The sequence below is a fragment of the Camelus bactrianus genome, chromosome 4 (genome assembly GCF_048773025.1).
Source record: "Camelus bactrianus isolate YW-2024 breed Bactrian camel chromosome 4, ASM4877302v1, whole genome shotgun sequence".
Taxonomy (NCBI): Eukaryota; Metazoa; Chordata; class Mammalia; order Artiodactyla; family Camelidae; genus Camelus; species Camelus bactrianus.
Window position 1 is genome coordinate 1,111,099 of NC_133542.1, and position 27,695 is coordinate 1,138,793.

Here is a 27,695-nt window from a genome sequence, read left to right on the forward strand (position 1 = left end):
AGATCTCAACACAAGACTAAATCCTATCAGATCTCTCTCGAACGAGCTCAAAAATATCCTGTGCTACCCTGAAACTTAGCTATTCTCTTCCAAATGTTGGCTGAGCTAAGATCATCACACAATGCAGGGAAGAAGAGAAAAGTCCACCTGGTTGCATCCGTTTTCTTCCAGCCACAAGGTGCCGCTAGGGGGTCCCCGTTAATAAGCTCTCCTCATGAGGAAATCCGGCATTCACACTGCCCCTGCCGTCCCCAAGCAGCCCCGACGCCCCTCTCCCACTGGTGGCCGCCCAGCCTGTCAATGGTCTTCTAATGACCCTCCCAGTTGGTGGCACTCTCCCCCTCTTCCCTGCTTCACACACACACACACACACACACACACACACACACACACGGAGCCAGGACAGCCTTCCCAAAGCACAAATTTGATTACATCACCCCCACTTCAAACCCTTCAGAGGCTCCCTGGTAGAGTTCTAGCCCCACCCCCGACGCTGCTCGCCCACCTTCACCACAGTTCCCAGGTCCACAATGACCTCAGGCGCCCCCTGAACTGCTGCTACTCCCCACTTGCCTCCAGGCGCATTTTGACGGTTTGTCAAGGGAGCCTTCCTTCCCTCGAACCTCTACACTTTGGGTTAGGTGCCCCTGCTGTGTTCCCAGAACATTCTACGCTAAGACAACTTCTGACAATGCTAAACTCTCAAGAAGCAATACATTTTGCTTACTACTGTGAGTCCACCCTCTCTCCCCTGGACACTCAGAATTGCATGTGTTATGAATAAATGAATGAAGGGGTGGGTCTCAAAGGGACGGGCAGAGCTGCTCTCGCCCACCCCGACCCCTTCTTTCTGTAGAACATCAGAAGCAAAACCAGGAGTACCTCTCCTGAGGGTCACTTTCTGCTGACACCCTTCACTGCCTCTTCTGTGTCAATTCTAGTAAAAAACCAAGCTCCTCCTAAGCCCTCCATCCCTAGGCCCACTCCAGTGTCCTCCCAAGCAGGGGCACCCTCCACCCTGGACCACACAGTGCACTCTCCCCGAGTCCCCACCCCACAAGCCTCCAGGCCTCTACCCGGGCTGCTCCTGCAACCTGAGTCACCCTCTTGATTCCTTCTCCTGGCTGACTCTTACTCTGTCCTCATAACTGAATGTAGAGCCCATTTCTTCAAGGAAGCCCTCTCTGATGAAGTCCTTTAGCTCTTGGCTGGGCTCCCTCTACAGCAGGACTGCTTGGCGACCAACTGGTGTTTGTCCACCTGCTCCTCTGAGACCATGAACTCTTGGAGGCCACGTGGGAAAAAGGAGTGAGACGATAAGGGGGGTGGGAAGAGCAAAAAGCAAAATCACAGCCCAAGTCCCAGATTCAAGGATTCTGTCTCAGAAGAAAAGAATAAAATGTTTAATACGTATGTCATTTGGCTATGATTTTTGTGGCTCATGGAAAGCAAGAGGTTGGTGTTCTAGTCTAAGATCCAAGTTACATGCAAAGAAATGTACATATTCATATCCAAAGGAAACCAGAGCTGCTCAACAACAGTTTGCAGTTAAAATCAAAGGAAATTTGATAAGGCAATCTCTCTCGCTCTCTCTCTCTTTGTTTTTTTTTTTTTGTATCATATAGTTGTAGAAGTATTTGTATAATTGAGTGATGGCAACAGCCTATGATTCTGCACTGGAGTGTTTGGGGCAGAGGAAGCCCAGATTACATGCACTGTGTAAATGCAATCACACCAACACACTGACAGGTGCCCTACTGGCTGAGCTGAAGTTCCAAAGCAGACAACATTACGATGCAAGACACCTCTCATTAGAAAGTAAGGAATGCAATGTTCTGTACTCAATTACTTACGTTATATGGGCCATTAAGCGATAGTGCATCTTGTCTAATGAAACCCCAAAATAAATAGTTAACGTCGATTTTCTCCATCTGACCCTTATTTGCTAACTTTGGATATCAAACCCTCACTCCATACAGAAAGCTCAGACCTACGGTGCAGCAGGTTACATCCCGTGGAAGAAAGCCTATCAAGGGAGAACTGGAGAGTTTCCCTTCAGAAGCTGCTAAGTCTGGTTTTGCACCTGTACGTCATTTGCAACCACGTCATCGTCAAAAGAGTAAGACCTTACCTCTGTGGGGCGAAAAGCACTGCGGTGCTTCTGAACAATTAAAGAACACTGAGATTTGGGAAAGAGTCCTGAGGCACTTAAATCGTACTTTTTGTGAAAGGCTCCAATACTGACCCAATTCACCAATCCAGGTACAACATGGAGGTACCGGAATTAGTAGAGAGAACATGCCCTTGAAGTCTGACAAGGCCCTGCTTGAATCCTGCTACAGCATTTACTAGCCGCGAAATGGACCAATTCCTTAACCCCTCTGAGAAGGCTTCCCAATCTGCAAAAGGGGGCTGCCACCGCCCACCTGGGAGGCACGGATGTGAATGCAACACGCAAGTAGTGAGGCCGACTGCTACCTGACACGAGACCTGGCTAGTTTCCCTCCGCTGCCCTTCTCCCCCTTTAAACTTGCCCTGTTCCCCCTGGTAAGGGTCAAGCCCCGGACCAGACTGCCCGATTCTTCTGTGTATCCCCGGATACATGTCTTACCCTTAGGAGGCCAGAAAAAGAACTATCTCCTCCAACGTCACTATCAATGTTCTTAAGAGTCTGGGTTTTTTTAACTCTATTTTGCAGGGAGACAATTCCAGAACTGTCCAACCACCATTCTCCACTTTGGCTCTTTTTCACCTCAAATCTTCTGTCTGCTGGCCTTTTGTTCATGGGAAATAGAGTCCGCTAGGGTGGAGACTCATTAGGCCTCTGTCCCTCCCTCACAGGTGAGTGTGACTACATTCTCAACACTCCCCACTCCGACTCCATCTTCCGAGGAGGTTCCCCTCCTGGAACATGCAGCCTCTGCTTCATCCCCAGATGCGCACGCGTGGCCACAACCCTCCATTCAGATTTCTTCCTGGGTGGCCCTGCCCACCCCCAAGACCCTTAAGGATAAATGCCATTGCTCTGAAAATCCCAAACGCCACTGAGTGACACGCCAAAGCTGCATGGTCTGGGCTTTCCTCCAACCCAGGCACAGCCCTGACCCGCCTCAGCCTCAGTCTGCACCTCTCGAGATGAACTCATCCACCTGCACGGCTGTGAACACCAGCTAAGAATGACGACTCCCAACGTGTATCTCTAGTCCGGCTCCTTCACCTGAGCCCCGGGGCCATAGACCCGAGTGCCTCTTTGAAGTCCTAACTTGGATGACAAATGGAATCTTAAAAATGCCTCATGTCCACCATTTACTCTAGAGTTCGATTCCTGGCAGGTACCTCCCAGGCTCCCGATTTTAGTAACAGACCCAGAACCCACCTAGGTGTTTGAGGTCACATTCAATTTCCCCTGTTCCTCCCCCCGGCCCTGCCCTGGAATCAGTCTTGTCATTTCTATTGCTAAGCCAATCTCAAGTCTGGTTCTGCAAGGACCACGGATGGAACCCCACAAGCTGACAGCAAGGTGCAGTGCGTCACAGTCCTCCGAAGAGAGCTCCCTGGAGTGGGAGGCATCTCCTGCCTCTGGTCACCTCAGAAGGCACTGGATTCTCACAAAGGAGGCCCAGGAGAAGGGACTCAAGGTTCTCCTGTGGTCTGAACTTTGAAGGGCCCGAGGTTTGGGGGAGTTCCTAGTTAGCAGACACACCTGCCAGTGAGCAGATGAGGATGGGGGAACCCAGGCAAGGCTGTTCTCACTCCGACCCCTGGGCTCTCGGGAGCCACGGGAAAGGCCTGTGAAGGGCACAGCCCAGCCTTCACAGATCCCAGCCTGCATTTGCCAACCCAGAGAGCCTAGACTCCTACTTGCGATTCTTGTGTTCTGTTCCCCCCCAGAATGTGATGGGCTCTTTCAGAATGTCTGGTCTGTCTCAAGCGAGACCAAGTCAGTGAAGGATGAAGTGTCCACAATTGGACCAGGGCATGAAAGGTAAAACAAGGTCTCATGGCCAGCATGACAGTGGTGGCCAAACCCTTCCCCCGGGTGAGATGAACCAGGGTGTGGGTGAGAATGCAAGGTCACTTCACAGCTGACTAGGGTGTTGGAGACTCACTACCGCAAACTAACGACACGGCCGTCAGTGGTGGACGTCAGCTGCAACAGACACGGAGTCAGCTATTTACTGCCATAATGGGTTAATAGTAAAGGCTGGTGCAGGGAGGACTGCATGGCTGCTGAGGCAAACCACAGACCCGGCTCTGAATGCCCACCGGCTGGAGCAGAGAGGAAGCTACAGTCCCCTTTAGCGGTCCCTGTGTCCACCAGATCCAAGTGAGCCAGCTACTTAGGAGAAGGCCATGTTGTTCTGATACTCAGAAAAACCAGCCTCGTAAAGGGAAAATAAGAGTGGCATGGAGTTTAGACCCGCTCCTGCCTCTCTATGAAGGCAAAGTAAATTAAATGGCACCGGGAAGGTGAATGAAAAAACAAAAAACAAAAAACCGGTGACTGCTTCTTCCAACAGCATCCCCTGCAGCTGCTCACCCCCGAGACTGCCACTTTCTCACCAGTGACCGCCGGCCAGGAAGCTCCGTCACGCACGTCACACAACGACAGCCCTGAACCGCGTGCCAAGCACGTTTGTCTAAAAGCCAGAATCAAGGAAGATGCTGCAGATTTTGACATTCCAAGTTTAAATACTCCTTGAAAAAAAATCCCTCAGCAGCCGCCTAAATCAATTCACATCTCACTTCTTCAAAACAATCAAACAAATTTAATAAGGGCGCATTTGTCACCAAACATAAGGAGGACCAAACTGTTCCCCAAAGCAAGGATTTTAACAGGTATCAAACACCAGTGGGTGATGTGCTAACAAAGCAAAAATTCCAAAAATCTAGAAAATAAAAAGATGACTAGGATAATATATGGATCAAGGCAACTGTTAAGGTTTTTGCTTTTTAAAGCGATGGGGACAGCACGGAGGACAATCTCGCTATTTCCAATGCAGGGTGTGCACAGTCCACTTTTCAGACGCAACAACATGCTCACAGGGCGGTACAAGATAGAAAGGGAAATAGAAAAAGGAAAAGAGGAACAGCGAAAATTAGAAACACATGAGAACAAAAATAACTGAGAGCAATTACAAGAATTTAGGTGAGTTTGGTGAGGACAGGGACGTGGGGACGGTGAGACCCACCCTCACCTATTGTTCCAGGGAAGGCAGGGGCCTGAGGCGAGCGGCGCTGCCGGGGGACCCCAACGAGGTCAGCGCCCCAAACCTAAACTTCACCTAGATGCGTGTAAACAGCTTTTGAGCTACAAAATGTGGTCGCATTTCAAGCTGGACAATTTTACTCACTCCCACCAAGAGTAACAGGAGAGAATTAGGCTCTGTTCCTGCACCAAAGCATAGTTTAAAAAATTAATGACTGTGTAATAGTAAAAGAAACAATGGAGTAAAAGTGACTGGAGGAGAACTTACTTGACCCGAGCTCACTGGCCGCGTTATCTCACTGACGTTCAGAGGCTGGCTGAGCCCTTACGGTACCAAAACAGACAGACCCACCAGGAGGGAGGTTTAATGCGCTGCTGTATTTTGATGCCGGGAGCCATGCCTGGTACACGAGGTTCTGGGTAAACAATGGTGACAGTGTCAACCACTATGGGCTAAGCACACATCCAGCTACTCCGCCAAATCCCAAGGACAGACTTCAAAAGGCAAAAACAAGCTGGTATTCTCTGGTGGGTCTGCAGACTCAGAGCCAAGCAGTTGCTGAGCAAACATGTCACCAGTGCCTCCTGTGACAAAAGAGGAGGCACTGGTCAGGGGGCTGGGGCAGGGCTCCAGGCTTCCACTGCTCACCCACCATTATGTCCAGGGGGAGATATTGGTCCCTACTTACGTTGCACCGATGTACCGACATTGACTGACGCCTGGGGACTCAGCAGGAGGTGACAGGTGACGGGAATGGAGCCAGCCTGGGAGTGGCACGGTGCTGGCATCTGTGTCCTCAGCTTTGCCCAGGCCACTACATCTGCCAGCTCATCTACAAGAAGCAGAAGGGGAGAAAGCCGTGTAGATCACGGGGCCCTGTGAGGACAAGTACAGGTCATGGAGACGACAAGCCTCGCCCCTTCCTTAAGATATAGATGTATGTCCGGGGAGGAAGTGAAAATTCATCCAGAGCCCGCCAGGCACCACAAGCAGGTGGGACTCGTGTCCCCTGTGCCTGTCACTCAGAGGACTGGTCTGGACTATCTTTTTATCAATTCTCTGGCATCTTCTCCTCCAACTTACCAACAACCAGAAAGTAGAATCTGATTTTAGACTCACAGAGAATCGCAGAAACCCTCCTCCACATCAGGCCCGGCAGCTCGTGCCAGGCCCTCCGACCGTCACCTGTGGGACCGCCATGAGCCCTCTCAATACTCAAGGCCCGAGGCCGTAGGTCGGGGTGGCACAGATTCCCACACTCTCCCCAGCAAAGGGGGACCACCTCTCGGCAAAGGCATCTCACCTTCTTCTTCCTGAGGGACATCTCGATAGATACACAGGGAAACAGAGCAGAATGTGGGGGGGTAGGCAGCCCAGAAGAGCTCGTCTGCACTTCCAAGGCAAAGTGGGTCCGTTGACCTAATCACAGGGACAAAGTGAGGACGAATCTTTCCCTGCTGTGCCCCATGCTCCGTGACACGCCTTTCCCTGCGTAAGGAGCAAATTTTGGAAGCCCCTGGCAGTGTTTCTGTTGTCCTAAATTGGCATGGTGGTTGTCAGGCAGGGAGAGAGCTCCTGAGCCGTGCAGGTGCTGGACCTGGGAGGCAGGAGGCACTGGCTCCACCCCCAGCTCAACCAGCACCTCATTCTGCGTCTCAGGATTCAGCATGACATCTATAAGCAAAGGGATGAGACTGTCCCAGGACATGCTGTCCAACAGGAATGAAATGACAGCCATGTAAAGAAAGTTTCCCAGTTGCCACATTTAAAAATGTCACCCCCCCAAAAAAAACCCTAGAAACTGATTTTAAGAACATATCTTACTTATTGTACAGTATGTAAAATACTATCATTTTGACATGTAATCAATAAAGAAAGAAACAAGATAGTTTACATTCTTTTTACTAGACAAGTCTCAGCGTCTGATGTGCATTTGACCTAGAGCACATCTCAGCTCAGAGCAGCCTCCTCCCCAGCTCTCCTAGCATCAGTGGCTTTGGCTACTCTATTGGAGAGCAACTCCAGGGGTCACACCAGGGGAATTGGCTGAAAAGCGGGAGTAAGTGTCCATAATAACCCTAAAAGTATCTCTCTGAAACAAAGGCGGATTCACTTTTAAACGTCTGAAAACCGGCGGGTTTCACCTCCTTCACGCCTTGGCTACAAGACAGCCCTCCTCCTTGCTGATCCCTTTCTGGATGTAGGGAAGCAACCCTTCACACAGCCAGGGTGTCCGTGCATCCAGGTAGACTTTCCTGCTCTCTGTGTCCAATCCCACAAAGTCCTCCTTCTCAAACAGGATGTAGAGCAGGAGGATCTTGTCCCCAGTCTTGTCGGATGCACAGTCCAGCCACTTGGACTTGAGCATGATGAAGTGAGACTCAGTGAAGTCCTCGATCCTCTTCTCCACCACCCTGCAGTCCTCGTAAATTGAAGGCCACGTTGGTGCGCGGCTGCTCGGCAACCTCCCCATGCAGCACAAAGACAAAGAGCCGAGAGTCATAGAGCGTGGTGCCATACAGCTCCTCTGCACGTGGAGCTTCTCGAAGGTCTTGGCCAAGAGGCAGTCGGTAATGGTGACAAGGCCCACTACCTTGCGGTGGGTCTCGAAGTCTCTCCACCCATTCTCGGGCGCATAGTGGTGACTGTAGTGGATACAGAGTGCCCACTGCGAGCCGCAAGGGATGATCTGCCTCACCAAGGAGATTCGCTTATAGATGCAAAAGAAATTCTCCTCTGAGATGATCCCCACGGGTTGGACCACCACGGGGAGAGTCTGGTGGTCCTAAGCACACTGCACGTAGTCAGGGATGTTCATGTTGCAGGCCCTGACGAGAGGGAAGAGGAGACCGAGGTACATACTGTGCTGCAGGCTGCGGGCCTCACTGGGTTGCGGTGACCTGGTGTGTACCAGTCAGAAGGCAGGGGGAGCCCAAACAAAGCCGGGGGTACAGTTTGTCCTCAGCATCTGCACATGGCTACCGCAGGTCGGATCACATTACGCAGCTTTTGGTCTAGGCTTCCGACCTCTGCAGAAAGGGTCATTTCTTGTTTTCTGTTTCCAAGCACCTAGCCAGGCCCTGATGCAAAGTCAGTGCTCAAAACTGCTGAATAAAGGAATGAATAAAGGAACTGCTTCCACACCCCTCAGCAGGATATAATGCAAAGAAACACAGTAGGATCAAAAGACCTGGATTTCAACTCCAATTTATTTGAACTCCTAAGCTGCAGAATACTTGATAAGAAAACTTGCTTTGGGGAGGAGGGTTCAGTTCAGTGGTAGAGCACATGCTTAGCATGTATGAGGTCCTGGGTTGAATCCTCAGTACCTCATTTTAAAAAAAATGAAACAAATAAATAAACCTATTTACCCCCCTCAAAAAATATTTTTTGAATTCCAAATTCAAGAAAAAAAAAACACCTTGCAATTGACACAACATTGTAAACATGAGTATACTTCAATTAAAAAAAAATCCTTGCCTTACAAGAATATATCTGGATTATGGAAGTTTACAAATGTAAAATGCCTAGGGTCCCACCTGCATAAGAAGAAGGAACTGTACAAATTTACTATCCCTCATTTATGAGCTATATTTCCTTTGGGGGGTTTATAACCTCTCAGAGCTAATTTTCTCAGATTAAAAAAAAGAAGGAAACATTACCGGATTCTCCATACTGCTGAAGAATCAGATAAATCTATGATAGCATCTGACCCACAGGGTTTACTCAATAAATGCTTGTTGAATGAATGAATAATCAAGCAATGTGAATGCTGCTCCCTGCCACAGAGAATCATGATGATACTGCCAGGAAATCCCAAGCCCAAGTTTCACCATACTCTACACTAACCATGGGTGACCTGGGCAGGCCTGTGTGCTCCTCTAAACCCCAGTTTAATCATGAATAGAAATGAGGGCAATAACACAAACCTCAAAGGGTTAGTGAGTCATTACTGAATTGTATACCAACTTTGCAAGATGGAACCTTTAAAGAAATTTGGGCAAAAAGTCCGTAGGCCCTCTCCATATTATCTCTTACAACTACATGGGAATCTACATTATATCTCAAAATTAAAATGTCTAATTTATTAAAGAGGCTATTGAGGTTAAATGAGCTCATTGTCTCAAATAAGGAATACACAGTACCAATCGGTCAATGCCCAGCCCATGAGATACACTCAGTAAACATTCCCACTGAGCCCACTGGTCCCTCCAACTTCAGAGCACGATGATGTGTCCTCATGGCCAGAGGCCCCTGCACCTGAAGCTAACAAAGCTAATGGTCCCCACTTTCAAGAGCCCCTGCCACCACCGTAGGCCTAATTTTGTACTTGTAAATTTTTCTTTTTATTAAATAGAAAAACGTAATTGCATAGGCTTCAGGTCACCAAAACCTGACCACAGAGATCATGATGGCAGCCCTTCTTCATGAAACAATAAAATGAAAAGCCATTTCCACAAGATCTCTGTGTAAATCTACTAGGGAACCTCATCCTGGACTGAGAGGAAGAGGCCTGGGGAGGAGGGGGCCATCTGCGGCACACAGACCCATGGGCCACCTGTCCCACGATGGACTTTAGACCCAACCCTCACCCTCAAGGAACTTCAAAATAGACACAGACAGAGAGCTGTGGACAAGATTTTATTTTTTTTAAAAAAATCCCTGATTCTCCCGCAGGTTTTGTTTCTACCGAGAAACAAATATCTTATGTGTATAATGTTTCACAAAAGAGTTAAATTGTTATCACCCCAACTTGACGCATTAAGAAACTGAGGGAGAGAAGTTTATCACATTGTGCAAGATTAGAGAGAGGCAAAAAAAAAAAAAAAAGATTAGAGAGAGGCCACGTCGGACACTGTATATAAGCCCAAGCCCCTGTTCCAGTGCTCACACTAGAAAGTGGGATATACTGCCCCTTTCCTGCCCTCTCCGTGCAGTAAATGTCTGAAGAGTGTTTTCTGTGCCACCTGGAATCACAATCACTTCAATTTTCCACAAAGAGCTATGTCACTCCTTGGAGGATGTGTCAAAATGTATATGTTGAATGGGAGGAGAGATTTGTATTTTCTGTTTCTCAAAGGAAACATGGCTTAAAAGAAACTGAAAAGCACTTTTCTAGTCTAAGTCTTCATTGTGCAGAGAAGGAAACGGAGGCTCAGAAGAGATGAGGAAAGGGCCTTATTAACAAATATTGCCTCAGCGCAGCACCAAGCCAGCCTTGTGCTCTGCTGGGGGAGGATCTGGAAGGCCCAGGAGAATGAGTCTTAGAAAACGGAAAGAGAAGAAGCATACAAGGCCCCGTCTCTACACCACCATACCATGAAGTTCCACCAAATTACACAGTATGGGTGCAGCCAATATTAAGGTGGGCTAAACCGGTTATAGAAACCTGGAAGTCTCAACCATAGTGGAAATTCCAACATTTACTATGTTTTTTTTCCCAGTTCAAGCATCAGCTCAGTGGGTGCTCTGTACCAGGCACTACACGAGGCCTGGAGTTCTCCCAAATACACAACTCTTATATCACGTGTGCAAAACACAAACAGGCGCACCAGAAGGAAAATGCCCACAGATAAGTTGGAATTACTGAAACTGAAAGCAGCCTACCAGCATATATTACTAGGAAAATCGATGCTGCTAGAAATAAACTCATGGACATAGAAAGCAAACTGTGGTTAGCAGGCAGGAAAAGGGGGGTTAACAGATACACATTAATAAATATAAAATAAATGACAAGGACCTACTATATAGCACAGGGAACTATATTCAATTTCTTGTAATGAGTTGTACTAAAAACAATCTAAAACATATGTAGATACATATGCATATGTTTATAACTGAATCTCTGCTGTACATCTGAAACTGACATTCTAAATTGACTACACTTCAATAAAAAATAATTTTAAAAAATAAGTAAAAATAAAAGCAATGCCATTTAGAAAAAATAAAAGAATACTCTGATCCCCTTAGCTGTAGGTGCTGGAGAATTCTGGTTACAAACACCAAGTCCACTGGATCACTCCAGCACTGGCTGTCACTATTTCTGACCATCAGAGAGTCACTTGGCTTCAGTGAGTTTATTTTCTCTTCTGTGAAAGGCTTCAGTTGCAACTAACGATGTATCTCATCATTCACAAACCCAACAATTAATGAGGACTTCCCATGGGCCAGGCTCTGGAAATATGAAAATATAGGGTCCGAGATATATTCATGGCTAGAAGAAATTTATGCCATAAAGACATTAATTCTTCTTGCTTTGATAGACAGATTCAATACAATTCTGTTTAGATTTCCTACCAGATTTTTTATGGGTAACAAGATAATTTATGGTCAGGAACAGCCAAGAAACTTCTTTAGAACCAGCACTGGGAAGGGGTGGATAGGTCATTCATTTCCACTGGTCTTTCTGAAGTGATGAAAACGTTCTGGAATATTAATGGTTGCACCACTGTGAATATGCTAAAGCTGCTGAATTGTAGCATTTATGTGGGTGGACTTCATGGTGTGTGAACAATATCACAATAAAGATGTTAAATGAAAAAATATTTCTTGACAATTATTTTTCCCTCTATACAACTAGTCTGCCCCACAATTTAAGAAGAACAAAAAAACCAAAACAAACCAAATTTTGCCAGGAGCTCTTTTGGACTGCAATGTCCCTGAGTCTACAAAGCCTCTGGTGGTGCTGTTCCTGTTAACACACCCTAGCTGGATTGGGCTAGTTAGGGACTGTAACTATTTTTTTAACATCGACGGTCACACGTTTCACCCTGGGAGAGGGAAGGATGGAGGATGTCACAGCCTCATGCCTTCAGCTGATTTTTAACTGAACCAAGCCTTGCTTTCAACACTGTAATCCCTCTCACTATAAAAACAGTGACATCATCAAGCACCGCCATCATAACACGTGAAAGGGTTCAAGGTACTTACCTGGGGCAGAAACACTGAGGGAGGAGACGGAAGCTCGCTCAGCACTGACGCTCCATTTTCCCGACTCCACCAGGAGAAGCTGGGGTTTACAGCCGGAGGCACTCAGCCGGGGGAGCAGCGCAGACGCCACTGAGCTGGTCCCCAGGGGGCGGGAAAGGGAGAGGAGGGCAGCCCCGGGGTCGCGGGGCAGGGAAAGCGGGGGTGGGTACGCGGGCTGTAGCCCCGCTCGGAGGCCAGCCCCAGCCCCAGCCGCCCGCCCCCGTCCGGGTCCGCAGACCCCGCCCGCCCGGGACGCAGCCCGCCCAGGGGCGGGGACGGGCCGGCGGCCGAGGAGAGGCAGCCCGGGAGGAGAGGACTCGCGGGTGGGAGAAGGGAAAGGGACGCCAGCCACGGACACAGGGGAGCCCGGCTGGGGCGAGAGGCGGCAGGTGCACACCTGACCCTGGACAGCTGTGGACGGGGCGCCGGGGCAGGAGCAAATGTCCTACCTGGCGAAAGAGCTGAGCAGCCTTTGGGGCCGATCCCCGGCTCGGAGCTGGAGCTTCCAACCCTCATTCCAGCTGGCAAAGACTGCGCATGCGCAGGAGGGCCAGCGATCCTCTCCGAGTTCTGTGAGAGAAGGTGGGGAAGCAAGGGACGGAGAAGATGGGAGGAGGACGGGAGAAGGGGAAAAGTGGAGGAAGAGACATGGACAGGAGGAACAGAGAGAAGGCAGGGATCTGGAGGGTGGAGGACAGTAGCAGAGATGGAGAGAAATAGTTTTAACTCTGGGGGCATCCTGAAGGAGGCAACAGTCCTGCCTCTGCACACTTCTCTAACCCTTTAAGGCCCGCAGCTCATATTTTACCTCCCTGGTCCAGCCCTCCACCCAAGGCCTCTGCAGAACCCCTATGGGGATCACACCCGTTGCTCCCAAGTGGAGCTGGGCTTCTCTTGCTCTGGGAACCAAGCACCCGCAGGTGTTGTCGCTCAGAACTACCTTGGAAAGAGTACATATTCCCCTTTTACATGCTGGGACACAGGCAGGCAAGATGTCTGCCTTACCTCCACTGTCCCAGGTGTGTTGGCGGGGAGCGGGAGGTACAAGGTCAGATCCCAAAAGGAGCATACTGCCTGAGTTTTGGTGCTTAGTCCCCATCCTTCCTGGGTAAACCACTCCCCACCCTCGGGGAACCATCAAGGGCACACAGTATGTCCCTGGGTGTGGGATAGCTGCCCTCAATTCCAGTGCCCAGCTTGCTAGGAAGATAGGAGTGTTACTGAGTCCAAATTCATTCTCCTTAGTGCAGGACAGGCCAGTAAGTTGGGAGACCAGGTGTTGGGGCATGGAGTAGCAACTTTCTGTAGACCTAGATGGCAAACTAATGTCCTGGAAAACCATCTCCCCAAGTCAGAATTCAGGCTCCTTTCCTACGTGCTTGGTTGTTGCAATCTTCTTGGTGTAGGAATTCTTTGTTGTTAGAATCCTTTGTTCTTGCAGCTATCTGCCTGGGTCAGATCCCTGTAAACCTCAAACAAAACAAACGTTATTTTCTATTATGTAACTTGTTATCTTTATATGAATGGAAAAGTGTTAAATATCCTTAAAGGTCAGAGCATTCAAAATAGGCTCTCCTGTATATATTAGGCTCTAGGCAACATTGTTTTACAAGCAAAATGAAGCCTAGGAGACAGAGCACAGGTTACAGTCAAAGGAAAAGATCTAATATGGAGTCAGATTTGTTCTTTTCTATTACCAGGGCAGAAGACACGAGGTTTTAAATCCCTTTAAGTTAAAAATAAGTAATACTTTAAAGGAATTTACATACATAGGTCGGAATGTGCATAGCATATCTGCAAAACAAACAAAGGATTGTAAACAGTGGCATCTCCAGGGAGGGCTGAAAGAAGAGAGGATGAGGGAAAACTTCTTTCACTTGTGTATTTTTGTGCTCTGTTTGAAATTTTTTAACCACATGCATGTATTTCTTTTTCAGTTAAAAAAAATGTGTAATGGAGCAAAGGAGTAGCAAGCTCAGCAAATACAGCAGCCATGGAATCACTGAGCCATCAATTTTGATTTTAGCCAGGAAGCATTTATTGACTCTCTCCTATGTGCCCAGTGCTGTTTTAAGACTTCTTTTATTTTTTTTTTTATAAAATAATAAAGTGCTATTCCTCACCCCTGCCCATGGCTGGTGGAAAACCAACTGAGTTTTTATTGAGTTGTTTTCCAAGAAGTAGAGATCAGTTATAAACAGAACACATCTTCAGGGCAAAACAGGCGGAGTGGTTTTCCAGCAGGCTAGATAGCTATGAAGGGTTTTCAACAGAGGCACACAGAGGCTGAGAGAGAAAGCCTCCAGGACCCTACGAAAAGCTGCCCAAACTGCCTTCTCCATGGCACTACTGAAATAGGAAAGAAAAAATCTGACTCCATACTAGATCTGTTCCTTTGACTTTAACCCTGTGCCCTGTTTCCTAGGCTTAGTCTTGTTGGTTCTGCACCTTTTGTAAAACAATGTTGCCTAGAGCCTGAAATATACAGGAGAACCTGTTCTCAAGGCTCTGACTTTGAAGGATATTAACACTTTTCTATTCACATAAAGATAACAAGTTACAGAATAGAAAACAACATTTGTTTGTTGGAGGTTTACACGGATGTGACCCAGGTGAAGAGCTGCAAGAACAAAGGATTCTAACAACAAAGAATTCATACACCAAGTTTGCAACAACCAAGCATTCCCACTTCCCATTTTTAATAAAAGAAGAGCCTGAAATCTGACTTGGGGTGATGGTTCCTCAGGACATTATTCTACCATTTCTCAGCTGGCTTTCCAAATTAAAGTCGCTATTTCTTGCCCCAAAACCTGGTCTCCTGATTTATTGGCCTGTAATGCACGAGCAGAACAAGCCTGGACTCGGAAACACAGACATTGAAAGTACCCATTTGGTATATTAAATGACCTGCTTCTACTCATCTTCCTGACGTTTTATTCTCTTGAACACTCCTGCTATGTTTATGAAAAACCTGTCATGTGGACACATTTCCACCTCTAGCCACTACCCTTCCAGGTAAGAACTGATGCCAAGAAGGCAATGGAAGTTGCTAGAAGGTATTACCTGGGCAAAATAGAGCAGAAGTGGGTTCTGGCTGATGTTCAGGAGCAGGCTGGAACACCTGACAAGATGTTATAAGTACGGATAGACAGCTGGGCACCAAAGGAGAAGCTTCTAAACTTCCATGAGGGACTTGTTGGATAGGAAGGAAAAGTCCCAGACTATAGCTAGGATCCCACCACGAGCTTCCTGGGTGAGTCTGGGCAAGTAATTTAAAATCTCTAGGCCCGTGCTGTCCAACATGGGAGCCACCAGCAACATGCAGGATTATGAAGTTATTCTGTAGCCAGACAGAATTATAAAAAGACATTTTATTGCAAAGGCCCAGCAGGTATAATACTTAAAAACGTTATTGGTTATCTTGACCTAACGAGTTATTTTTGTATGTGTAGGTTTCTGTGGTTTGTAAGGCCTGTGACTAATGATTCCGTTACAGTGATGTATTTTGAAATTATAAGTTACTAGACACAGTATCCTTATATCACAGTTGAAAAAACTGATCCACATAAGCAAGGTGATCTGACTTATTAGTTATGAGCAGGGGCTCTTGGGCCAGCCTGCCTGAGTATAAATTCTCACTCTGCCTCCAGGGGGTTCTGTGTGAATCTTGGACAAATTATTGTTGTTTTTGTTGTCGTTGTTATTATTTGTGCCTCTTTTTCCTTACCTTTTAAGTAGCGAGGAATATGTGGACTCTATCTCCTACTGTGTTGGCAGGATTAAATGAGTAAACGTCTGTGCTGCCCACTTCCCTGGGTTTCAGCATTCTCCAGGCAATCAGTGCCAAACTCAGAGGCATTCTCCACTGTCTTCGTCAGTCTGGGATGCTGTAACAAATTACCGCGTGTCGGGTGGCTTAAACAAACAGCATATTCCTTATGGTTTGGAGGCTGAGACTTTCAAGGTCAATGTATCCTTGAGAGGATTGCCAGCTCGAAGATGGCTGTCTTCCCAATATCTTTATATCCCAGAGAGCAGAGAGAAGCAAGCACTCTGGGGGCTTGTTTAAGAACACTAATCCCATTCATGAGGGCTCTACTCTCATGACCTCATTTTATCCTACAAATCACCTCCCAAAGGCCCCGCCTCGCAATACCATCACCCTGGGAGATGGGGTTTCGACATACGGATTTTGAGGGGATGCAAACATTCAGTCCACACATCGGCTAAGTCTCCCCAACATGCAGTCATCAAACCTGTAGCTAATTTCAAAGTAATATTTATATCTCTCTGCCCATTTCCATTCCTACATCCACTATCACTGAAGCCCTGTTACATTTTATTCCTTATTTTTCTTGTGGAGATTTAATTGATTCCTCTAACTCCAATGCTCCCCTCGCTCCAGTCTGCTTAACAGCCCTGCCAGGTAAGTCTTCCTTAAAACACCTTCCCATTTCACCTGGTTGTTTTTTAGGTGTAAATGTCAGAATCCTCTCCACACCCCATCCTATACCTTTAATCCGTTACACTACGGCTCACTATGTTATTTTCCTTTTACCAATGTAAGAAATTTCCATAAGCTTAAGAGCTTAAACCAGCACAGTTTTATCAGCTTATGGCTGTGGAGGTCAGAGATCCAACACAGTTCTCACTGTGCTAAATTCAAGGTAGCAGCAGGTTTCCTTCCTTCTAGAGGGTCTAGAAGAGAATGTTTCCTTGTTGTTGTTTTTTTTTTTTTTTCAGTTTCCAGAGGTCACCCACCTTCCTTAGCTTGTGCCCAACGACTTCCTCCATTTTCATGGTCAGCAGCCTTTCTGAACATTGCTCTATGGCTACACCTCCCTCTGATTTTAAACTCAGCTGGGAAATGTCCTCCATTTTAAGGACCCCTGTGAATACATTCGGCCCACATGGACAATCCAGGCTACTCACCCTATTGTCTCATCTCAGGATCCCCTTGTCCCATCCAATTCAGGCATTATGGATGTGGCTGCGACACTCACCTGTGTAACATTTCCTCTCATGAGCATTTTATGGTTCAAGGCACTTATGAATGACTTTTTGTTTTTCTTCCTTAGCCTTTCTGCATTCAGTATGTCTGGTGGATTATATGAATCCTTTTTATTTGTTCCCCTGCACTAATCTTTAATAATGTATCATGGGTTTAAAACGCTAACTGATAGACAATTTAGAAGACAGAAATCTTCTAAGATTTTTGTCCTAAAATATCTGTCATGCATTTTGCCATGTACAGTAACATGTCACAGGTGGCTACCCTGTGGCCGGGGAGGGACATGATTCTGCCATCACACTCCCCTCATTTTCAATGTGCTGATGTGCTGATCACCTATCCAAGGCTCTATGCTCCCCGCTTCACTCACTTCCTCCTCCTTTCCATTGACTACCCTGTTCCCATCACTTCCTTCATTCAGCACATCAGGATTTCATGACCACATTCTTCTCTAAATGGAAAGGGTATCTTGAATCTAATGTCTGACAACTCTTCTTACTGTATATGCACACACTGACCTTCACATAACCCCGTCCGGCTCTTTATTTTCCTAGAATCTCCCAGAGGAATCAGTTCCATGATGATGGTGATGATGATGATGATACTGACAATGATGACAGGGACCTCTCAAGGATTCTGATAAAGAGGGAATCAATAAAGGGAGGGAATCATTGCAAAATTGCCCCAGAGACAGGCTTAAATGTAAATAACTGCTATAGTGTTTAATGAAATTGACTAATATATAACTATTTTTAAAACTTTATATCACTGAATTTAAAATTTTAACGGGAATTCTCATTCACCAGTAACCAAGATTCAACTCTAGGACCAAAGTCTAAGGATTTTGATCTTCTAACAAATTGTCCACTAGCCTTTTAAACACGTGATCCTTTTAAAAACTTAGTGCTGGGCTGAAAATAAGCAGGATTCATATAATCTCACCAGACACAGTGAATGTGGAAAGACTAAGGAAGAAAAACAAAAAGCCATTCATAACGTCTTGAACTTCACGTTGCTCACAGGAGAAAATGTTAGCCAAGGTGAGTGTCACATCAACATGACGCCTGAGTGGGATGGGGAAGCTGATCTTCCTCATCAGACATTTATGCTGATTTGTTAGATGACAACACAGTTTCCTCATTGGATTTGCTTCTTACAAGTATGGAAGAATTTACGTTCTACCAAAAGCAGTCTAAACATTTTCCCCTGCTGTCAGGTCTCTGGACTGAATGTCCCCACAAGAAGGACATGAATATCCTTCATAGGGAATTCTTCCTGAGAAGCAACAGGATTTTCGAGGGCAGAACTTCAGGCCCCCCATGGAGGGCTGGAGGAGGGCTAGAGGGGGCACTGGAAAAACAGCAGGAGTGAGTTCAGATACTACCGCTCAGGTCGCCAAAGACAGCATTGCTATCTCTGAGGATATGACATTCTCCCAAAAGTTCCATGAGTGAAGGTACCTGTGAACACTAAGCAGGTTGTTAAGAAACAGCAGCACATAATTTGCGTCACAACTCAATTACAGTATGTTTTGATATTTGGAAAATAATTAGCCCATTGTCCTTTGAAACTGCAGCAGTAGCAATAGAAATAAAAAAGGCTGAGCCGTCTTGGAGACAACAATCAATAAACAATTCTAAATCTGCAGGATTCCTTGACGATATGCAAGCAATGAGCTAGATGTGTCTTGCAGATAGCTCTTACTGCAGGGCGCTGTCCTGCAAAGCATAGAACTAGTTTTCTCAGCAGACAGAGGGAACCAAGTCAAGATTCCAAATCTTCAGAGATTTACTATATGGCAGGAAAGATCACAAGTACATCCAGCCAAATATGAATAAATGTAATCAAATATTATCAAATGTGATTGGAGCACAGATGAAACAGAAATTCCTTTCACCTGGGATCTAGAGAGACTTCTTCAAAAAATGTGGCTTTGGAGATGGCCAAAGACATGGGTGGAATTTTGGCAGAACAGGATGTAAGGAATTTTAAAACTGATTCTAAATTTCATATAAAAATTCAAAGGATCCCAAATATCCAAAACAATTTTGAACAAGAAAAACACAGTTGGAAGACTTGCACTATCTGATTTTCAGCTTTTTTTTTTTTTTAAACTACAGTAATCAGAAAGTATGGTGTTGGTGTAAAACAGGAAAATAGAATAATGGAGCAGAATAGAATGTTCAGAACTAAACCAACACTTATATAGACAATTGATTCTCAAAAAGGATGCAGTGGAGAAAGGATCTTTTCAACAAATGGTGCTGGAAGAATTAGAGAGTGATATGCAAAAAAAAAATGAACTTTGATCCACACCTCACAAAATATACAAAAATTAACTCACAATGGATCATAGATCTTAATAGGAAATCTAAAACTACAAAACAGCTAGGAGAAAAAGCATAGGCTTAATCTTTATAACCTTGGGTTTGGCAAATATTTCTTTGCTATGACACCAAAAGTATAATCTATTTTAAAAAGAAACTGATAGAGTGAACTTTATCAAAATGAAGACTCTTAAAATTTGTTCTAAACACTGCTAAACAAATGAAAAGACAAGCCATAGACAGAAGCTATTTGCAGATCATATATCTGATAAAGGTCTCTCTTTGTATCTGATCCAGAATAAAGAGGTCTCAAAACTCAATAATAATGCAAACACCTGAATGAATGAATGAGACCAGAAAACACACTTCAGTAAAGATATCCAGATGGATAATAAGCATATGAAAAGATGCTGATTAAAGATGCCATTAGTCATTAGAGAAATGCTTTCAAAAACCACAGTGAGATACTAGTACACATACATACAAGAATGAATACGATTAGAAAGACCGACCTTACAAAGTGCTGGTAAGGAAGTAGAGCAAGCAGAGCTGATACACACCACAAGGAATTTACAATAGTACAACCATTTTGAAACAGTCTTTTACAGTTTCTTTAAAAAAGGTAAATACCTATCTACCATATAACCCAGATATTCCTCATCTGGTGCTTTAGAAAAGAAAAGCATATGTCCTTATAAAGACTTGTAACCAAATATTCACTGCAATTTTATTTATAATAGCTCAAGTTGTAAATAACCCATGCATCCATCAAGAAGTAAATGGAGAAACAAATGATGGTCTATCCAAACACTGCTCACAACAAACTATTCAGTAAAAACTCAGCACAAAACAATACTCTGCTATAAGACAAAAAAGCTATTAATACAGCAACACAGATGACTCTCAAAATAATTACACTGAATGAAAGAAGTCAGACAACATAGAGTAGATACTGCATGAATCCATTCATACAACGATGTTGAAAATGCAGACCAATATGTTGTGATGGAAAGCAGATCAATGGTTTCCAGGGTAAGAGATTGGGAGGGAGGGAGGGACAACAAATGGCAGGAGAGAAGCTTTGTGGGTGATGGGTATGTTCACTCTCTTGAATGTGGTCATGGTTTCTTGGGGATATACTTATGTCAAAACTTATTAGCTGTACACTTTATACGTGTGAAAATTACTTTGCCAAGTATACCTCAAAGCTGTTTTAAGAAAAAAGGCACTTCAGTCCTGATCCACTTCAGCGCCTGATTGGAGTGACATGATCAGTCCCTCACCCTGTTTGCCTAACAGGAAGGTAGAAAACCTCTCACGGAAAATAACATATGGATTTTTCATTTGCAATGTCTGCCTTGTAATAAAGAATTTCAAGACATGCAACATGTCAAGACTATATAACAGATAATATGAGAATAAGAAACATTAGACAAAGGATGCAAACCCCCAGGTGATGTAGGCATCAGAGTTACCAATAAAGGCTATGAAATACTTTTAATATATTCAAGAAAATAAGGAAATTATGGGAGAATAGATAACAGGGTAAAGACTTTCACCAGAGAAATATACTGGAATGTATTTTTAAGAGAAATCAAACAGATACTCTAGAACTGAAGCTTTCAGCTCTGGAAACAGGTAAACAGAGCTAATTAGGATCCCTTTTAAGTAAAACTTTCAGTAATACCGGGTAAAATACAACAACAAATGTAACACAGAGCTAACTATGGAAAGAGAAGTTCCCAGGTGACAATACAAAGAGGACACTTAAAGCCCAGAGTGGTAATCTTGTGAGCTGATGCCACCACACCCTGGAGGGAAGGGGTTTTAATCTGCACATAGAGATACAATGTCCATTTAGGAAAAACGGTCCATACCAGATGTAGAAGACTCTTCCTTTATATCTATATAGGCAGATACAGAGATGTAAAGTGGCAGCAGAGGTCACAGTGACACAGGGCCCTGGGCCAAGGAGTGTGAACACCTCTGCAAGCTGGGAAAGGTAGGAGGACGAATCCCTCCCTAGAGCCTCGGTGTGGAACATAGCCTTGGCCACACGTTGGTTTTAGCCCACTGACAATGACTTTGCACTTCTGCACAATAGAACAGTGAGACGATGAATGTGTATTGCTTTAAGCCACTGAGTCTGTGGTCCTTTGTTACAACAGCAAAAGGAAAGAAACTCAGGAACCAACATGAACATGAACCCCAAGCTGCCTGCTGTGCTGGCAGGAAGTTCTTTGTCTCTGATCCTGAGGGAGACTCCTGTCTTCTGGCAGCATCCACAAACTACCTCATGCTAACTTGACAGCTTGCAGAGGGTTAAATCTTAACCCTGCACAGTTCTTGATATTTAGTTAATAAAAATGATGGTGTCATCATGGGTATTTTTCCATCTTTTAAATACCCTTCAGTCTTCTAATAAAGCTACCTCTAATTGAGAGACAGTGTAAATAGTTTTCAATCTTCATAATAAATAACTGTGGTTTTATTTGGTTATTTAAATTATGAATAATAATATTCACATTAGTAAAAGTTATTAAAATCAACATTGTTTAATGAAAATATCATTTCTTTTTGCATGAACATGTATTAACTACAATAAATGTTCCATGCTTTGTTCTACGATTTACTGTTAGAGCCTTAAAGAATAATATTTTCCTCAAAAGATATTATGGCAAAGGGATTTCTTTTGGTGGAACAGTTCCTACATCAAATCTGGTGCATGGCTCAGGCCACTGGGAACCTAGAGTTGATAGAAATTAGGAGGCATTATAAACACAAAATGATTTTTAAAGAATTAAACAACTGGATGTGTGAAACAAAGAATCCGAGAATATTCTAGTGAAATAAATGTATTTTTCAGCTTAAGCAAGACACTGGGTGAATAAATCTAAAATGAAAAAAACACCCAGAGATCAGCAGTGAGTCATGCATGCAGTGTGACTGATCAAAACCAAGTTGTTTCCAAACCAGTGTGCAGGCTTGATGCCTTCATGTATCAAGTCTGTGTGGCACCAGGCCATCTCGAATACATGTTGATGAGGTATTTATAAGCCCTTCACCATCCCAGCACAAAGCCCACACATGAGCCACAAGACCATCACCTACACATCTGCAAAAGACACAGCATGGTGAATAGCACTTTTCTTGTTCAGTAGCCGGTGGCAGGGCACTGTGAGCAGACAGAGATACAGGGACACAGAGACACAGAGGCACTTCCCCTCACTCAGCTGATAACCTTCCGTGCATTCTTGGGGACAGGATTGTCATAAAATGCACCATGGATTGATCCTCCTCCTAGGAAAGGAACGGTAGGTCTGTCCTCAGGTTGGAGCAAGGGTGGCCGGAGGATCTCAGAAGAGCTGTTTCAGCACAACAAATAGAATTTTCGGCCACCGTGACCACGAGAGACAGGTCTCCTGCCATCCCGGTAGGCACTTGGGCTCCTGACAAAAGCTGGGCTCAGTAAAGGCTTGAGTAGAAGGCACAGACCTGAGGGATGCCCCAGCAAGAGACAGGAGGTAGGGCCTGGTTTATACTGCTCTGGGTGTATCCCAGCCTCATCCGAATACGAAATCAGAAATTTGCAAAACAGCAGAGCTGGGATGGATCATCTACTCCAGACTCCTCACATTACAGTTTAAAGGGTGGCAGCCCTGGGAGGCAAAACAACGTGCTAAAGGCAGAACGTGGAAGAGGCAGCGCGAGATAAAATGCACCGTGCCAACCCCTGTTCAAGGATGCTGACACTGAGTGTGGGGCCAAGGTTTCCAACGAGGAGAATGAGACAGTGTAAATACTTTGTTCCCCCCAAAACCCCAAATATTTTTTAATGGCACAAAACTCACCTTAACTAGCTCTCTTCTGAGGGCGCTCTCTTCTGCTTCTTCGTCTTTCTGTCTGTCTCCATTTCTCTCTCTCAGAGAAAAACACATACAATTTTGTGAAACGGGACTTCCTGCCATACAAAGACAAAATTCATATCTTCAAAAAGACACCTGACAAAGCACGTTTCTCAACTCAAGTCTTTGTGTGGGGTCTGGGCAACTGGCTTATTTTCTAGAACATTCGGTGGTTCGAAAATCAGATCATCTTCCCCAAAGGAAGAGTTCTGGTCCGTGTTGATGAAGTTGGGGATGTCACATTTCATGGGCAAGTTCGGCTCCTCCTCTGGCCATCCGCTGCATCTGATGGCTTCCTGGAGCCGAACATCACTGTCAAGGGCTATGGTGGGGATACTAGCTTTGGCCTTGTCGAAGTGGCCCACTTCATTGACGTAGCAGTGAAAGATGGACCTAGATTCGTCATTGACCTGCCAGAGAACATCTGGGGCACCAGCGGTCTCCCAAAGTCTGACACAAATCTGTTCAGTCTGAATCTGTTCTCGGGAGACTCTGCATTGCTATAAAGAAAACCAAAATAAAATATCGCTCACACTCTAGCTCGGTGACCTGAAGAATCATAGTTTTTGCCATCTACTGAGAGCAAACCCCTGCAGAGAGCATGCTGACAAGCACTGGAAGTGAAAGACATCACTTCTGAACACATACAATTACACCCAAGGCAAAAGTCTCAAGTGAGGACCCTTGGACAATCCTGAAAAGACATCGCTCCCTGAGAATCCTCAATATTGGTGTCTCGCACACCAGTGTTTCTCAGTGGGACAATCAGATCATCTTCATCAGATTTAGTTAAAGTGCTTCTTAAAATGCAGAATTCTGGTGTGCACACCCTCAGAGTCTCAGAGGTAAGGACGGGTAGTCTGTATTTTCATAGCCACCAAGATCACTAAACATGCTCAGGTTTAGCACAGCGGTCTACATCGGGTCACCTGAGCATCGACAATGCTGTCTCATGTGGTGGGGTGGCCATGTGTGTCAGGGTGCTGTCCTACCCACGTGACTCCCCTGATTCTCAAAACTCACAGTGCAGCCCCATTGGGCAAGAAATACCACCATTTCACAATGCATACTCAAGGAGCCCGACTGACAGATACAATCAGTGATAGGAGAGGGGACAAAACTCAGCTTCCTGATACCTTCTTTCACTTACTGTGGGACAAATGATCAATTCAATGGTAATAAATTAGTGAATGAGTGAATAAGATGACTCGTTAGTCCCACGAATGCCTGGAAGAGCGAGCCTGGGCACACTGAGAACCGTAACAGCCCATCTACTTAATTGCCATCCTCCCCAGATCTATGTAAAGGTTACTACCACGCAGGCAGTGTCTCCTGAAGGGCAAGAATCATGTCTGAACACACTCTCAAATCCAGAACAGAACCTGACAACAATTAGGCTCTGGAGTCTGTGTTTAGCGAGTGTGGAATCTCAGTGATTTCAGCTCTTAGACCTTGCCTTCCCATCCCACCCCTCATGATATGGCCCCTAAGACTAGTTCTTTCAGGGCTGGGGCCACGGAAACCATTTACAGGACTGGAAGAATCTGATCATATAAACCATCCCCCAGATTATCATCAAATGTCACCTGCATTTCAGGGATCAGTAATTCCAGAAGCTTTGCAGTTCAGGCAGTGAGGGATTTTTATATCAGCTCTGTCTTCTACTGTGACTGCCTGGGTGACATCCGACAAGGAATTCTCAAAAGCCTGAGCTTTTCCTTTCAGGAATAATCTAATTAACAAATCTCGCTGACCACTCAACCAATGTGATGTGAAGATCAATGATTTACACAGGAGTACAACATTCACTAGGTCGTGGATTTAGAATCAGAGAAAAATCATTTGAGAAAGATTGACAGAATTTAGCTTTAATGCAAATTTAAGTATTCTTACCTTTCAGTAAATCATCTTCCCCTACTTATCACTTCACCCAAGTTTAAAAGATATTTGAGAACAGGGATGAGTGTGCCAGCAATCTGTGACCCAATAACCTAAAATGTCACCTAGGAAAAAGAGAGGAGTAACACATTTTTAAAAAGCATGGTGAGGATGGCGGGGCCATCCCCCAACTCCAGACTAAGAAGCTCTAAGTAATAGATTTCCTGCCTGCCTGGGGCATCAGCTGATGTGAAAACCCACCCAGAAACCTCACTGTCCAGCAACTCTTCCGTAACACAGGCTACACTTCCTCAGAATTAAGAATTGGGTCAAGTAACCCCTTTGCTGAAGAATAAAGACAAAGGAGAACAAGAGGTTTCTGCCCCTCCCCAGGGGAGAGCCCAGACCTTGGGCTGCATGCACTGCGCCCACCTCCCAGGAGAAGAATTAACTGGAGAAGGGCGTTCTGCGAAACTGGGGCAGCAAAGTTTGAGATGGGAACAAATTGACCAGCTGGCCAGGGACAGCCCCCTTCGTCGCTGCCTTGGCAGCTGCCTCCGCCCCCTCAGCACATCCTGCCCACCTCCAGTGGCTAAGCTGTCAGGGAAACTGTGCTTTGGGACCTGGGGCAAAAGAGGCTGCCCCCAGGCCAAGCTGCGGAAGAGATGGGAGCTAAACCACCAGCTCCCAAGCGGCAGGCTCCATACCCCAGCCAACACCCCGCCGCCCCCTCACACTACTGCAACCCCGGGGCAATATGACCCGGAGAAACGTGACCTGGGAACGAGGGTCGGCCACGTCATGCCTCCAGAGAGATGGGAGCTTATCCTTCACCTCGCCAGGGGCAGCCACTCTCTCCTCTCCAACACCTGATCTCACCGCGCCCACCTCCCAGGAGCAACCTGACCGGGTGTGGGGTGTCAGGCGAATCTTGCGCGGGAGAGGCCATCCCCAGGCCAGGTCAGTGGAGAGGAGAAGAAGTGGCCCCATTAGGACAGGCAGCCGGACCTCGCAGCTGCCTCTGCCCTTCGACCGCATCGCGCCCTTCTCCCAGGGGCAAGCTGACCTGGAGACGGGCATCCGGCTTCTTGGGCAGCAGAGGATGCCCCCAGGATTGGCAGCGTGGAAGAGGAGAGCAAATTGACAGGCTCAGCGCTGCAGGTCTTCTACCCCCGCCGTCGCCACCCCCGCACCTTAAAGGCACCGCCCAGGGCACCCCTCCCCCAGCAGGTTGAATGGGACAGGTGTGTCTGGTGATCTGGGGGAGGAGAGGCCACTCCCACACCAGGCAATCGGGGAGACGGGAGCCAATCCACCAGCTCCCCAAGGCAGCCACCTACCCCTGAAGCAGCCACCTCTCTTGCCCCCTGACCTCACGGTGGCCTCCTCTAGGGAGCAGGCTGACCTGGAGATGGACGTCCGGCGAACTTGGGACAACAGAGACAGCCCTCAGGGCAAACCATGGGGGGAAATGGGAGCAAATGGACCGGCTCCATGGGAAAACCTGCCGCTGCTGCCACCACCCCCAACGTACCACGCCCGCCTCCCGGGGTCAGGCCGACTAGGATACACGTGTCCCGTAACCCAGGGCAACAGAGACCGCCCCTAGGACAAGCCGCGGGGAAGATGGGAGCAAATGGGCCCGCTCCCCCGCTGCAGGCCCCCGACCCCCGCCACCCGTGTACCCTGACTACCCTGCCTCCCGCCCCCAGCAGGCAAAGTGGGACAGGGGTGTCCGGGGACCTGGCGCAGCAGAGGCCGCCTGCAGGCCACGCGGCACAGACATGGGAGCTAATACACAAGCTCCCCCGGGGCAGCCTCCCTATCCCCGCAGCCACCACCTTACCAGCCCCCTGACTGCACCGCACCCATCTCCCAGGTGCAACCTCACCTGGAGTCGGACCGCAGGCAAATCTCTGGCGGCAGAGGTCGCCCTCAGGCCAGGCCGCGCGGGACAGAAGAAATGGAGCAGCTCCCTGGAACGGACCCCCTCCCCCTGCAGCCGCCGCCGCCGCCTCCCAGGGGCAAGCTCACCTGGAGACCGGCGTCCCGTCTCTACGGCAGCAGAAGCTGCCACTGGCTCCGCCGCGGGGGAGAGCTGAGCGAACTGACCGGCTTCCGCGCGGCAGCCCCCCTAACCCCGTGGGCCCCGCACATTAATGGCACCGTCCCCACTCAGCAAGCTGAGCGGGACAGGCGTGTACGGTGACCAGGGGCAGCAGAGGCCGCTCCCAGGCCCGGCAGCCGGGAGAAGGCAGCTATTCCAACAGTTCGCCAGAGGCAGCCGCGCTCCGCCCCCCTGTCGCTGCCGCTGCCCCCTGACCTAACCGCCCCACCTCCCAGGAGCAAGCTTACCTGGAGTCCAACATCTGGCGAATCTCCAGCGGCCAAGGCC

At 46.8% G+C, this 27,695-nt stretch overlaps 2 long non-coding RNA genes and 1 pseudogene across 2 annotated transcripts; all 3 read right to left on the reverse strand.

Annotated features, from left to right (window-relative positions):
• Positions 1–5,483: 5,483 nt before the first annotated feature.
• Positions 5,484–12,472, reverse strand: LOC141577416 (uncharacterized). Its single transcript, XR_012506276.1, has 3 exons — positions 12,141–12,472; positions 5,899–6,042; positions 5,484–5,794 (listed from the first exon to the last, which is right to left on the reverse strand). It is a non-coding gene; the product is annotated as an uncharacterized LOC141577416 (long non-coding RNA).
• On the reverse strand, positions 7,304–8,028 carry LOC141577414 (trafficking protein particle complex subunit 9 pseudogene; annotated as a pseudogene).
• A 189-nt stretch (positions 12,473–12,661) lies between the features above and the next one.
• Positions 12,662–27,278, reverse strand: LOC141577346 (uncharacterized). The gene is made up of 6 exons (XR_012506218.1): positions 26,078–27,278; positions 25,316–25,425; positions 23,369–23,436; positions 17,709–17,826; positions 15,907–16,066; positions 12,662–12,859 (listed from the first exon to the last, which is right to left on the reverse strand). It is a non-coding gene; the product is annotated as an uncharacterized LOC141577346 (long non-coding RNA).
• Between the last annotated feature and the right edge of the window lie 417 nt (positions 27,279–27,695).